At 43.1% G+C, this 1340-nt stretch overlaps 1 non-coding gene across 1 annotated transcript; it reads left to right on the top strand.

Moving 5' to 3' along the window:
- The first annotated feature begins 1062 nt into the window (after positions 1 to 1062).
- Positions 1063 to 1144, top strand: TRNAL-AAG. Its single transcript has one exon. It is a non-coding gene; the product is annotated as a tRNA-Leu (tRNA).
- The last annotated feature ends 196 nt before the right edge of the window (positions 1145 to 1340 follow it).

Genomic DNA, 1340 nt, shown 5'->3' with positions numbered 1-1340 from the left:
TGTAATGGTCTAATACTTTTTATTTGCTATAGTCCAATATATTTCTTAATGGATTTTTAAAAGGACAATATATTTGTATCTTTACTTGTGTAACTTTTAACAGAAAGTATATATATAGGAAAAGAATTAGCAGCAAAAATGCCCCAGTATTAACAGTAATTAACTTAATTCCAGGTGGTGGGAATATTATTATTATTTTTTCTCTGTACTTTCTCTGTATTTTAATTATCTGTATACATCAACATGGATTGATATTTTAAAATATAGTCGGGTAAAAAAAAAAACCCCGGCCAATTGCAGATCTATACTAATAGTATGATAATACTTATGTAAAAACCCATACACAGTAGAAATAAAACTATTTTCTATGTGTGTGTATATATATCTCCGTAAGGATAAATCCATATACATTATATCCATATAAATTCACAGCAAAAGATCTAGAAGGATATATAGTAAGCTGACAATACCACCTACCTCTTAGGATGGGAGTCAAAGGTAAAAGAGCATTTGTATTTTATCTGCAAAGTTGGATTATTTTGCAACAATTCATATATCATTTGTGTAACTAAAAATTTAAATACATAATTTTTCAGGGAGAACTGGCCAGGCCAGCTCCCGTGGTTTGGCCGTCAGAGCCCCTACAGCGGGTCCTACCAGGATCAATCTTTTTCTCCCGGGGACACCTAATCCCGGGTGTGTGGGTTACATTGAGTTAACCAGGGGTCTCCAGGTTAACCATCCGACTCAGAATACGGATTTTTAAACTGCTTTTCGCTCTAAAACCTACTTGGAACAAGCCTCAGTCTAAATATTGGAGCAAATACTTTATTTCAAATACATGGCATGTTCTAAATAATTCTATCATGATCAGGTAAAACACAGATCAAACAAAGATACTCTGATACAAACACATTGCATTTTCAAGGAAATTAAATGAGCATGCAGGCATTAAGTCATTTCTAGAAGCCCCTCTTCCACGTAACAAGTCTGTGAACCATGGAGCGGGGGAGGGGAGGACAGCCGAGGGTAGAGGGTGTATTTCTTCCTGCCCGGCGGGCGGGTAGCGTGGCCGAGCGGTCTAAGGCGCTGGATTAAGGCTCCAGTCTCTTCGGGGGCGTGGGTTCGAATCCCACCGCTGCCAAGTGGGGTTCCCTTTTTTCCACCCCCGGCGCCGTTTTGCGCTTGCACCAGCGCCCCCACCTGCCCGAAGAGATGCACTGCCAGCGTGGATGGCTCGGCGAAGGGGCGGGCCGCGCGCCGCGCGCCGGGCGGGGCATTGTGGGTAAGAGGAAGCGCGAGGCCGGCCGCCCCCCACGTGTCGCCGGAGCGTCTCCTCC

This window comes from Galeopterus variegatus, unplaced genomic scaffold, assembly GCF_000696425.1.
Source record: "Galeopterus variegatus unplaced genomic scaffold, G_variegatus-3.0.2 Scaffold1016, whole genome shotgun sequence".
Taxonomy (NCBI): domain Eukaryota; kingdom Metazoa; phylum Chordata; class Mammalia; order Dermoptera; family Cynocephalidae; genus Galeopterus; species Galeopterus variegatus.
The sequence above is the reverse complement of the archived record's forward strand: the minus strand, read 5'-3'. Positions and strand labels throughout refer to the sequence as shown.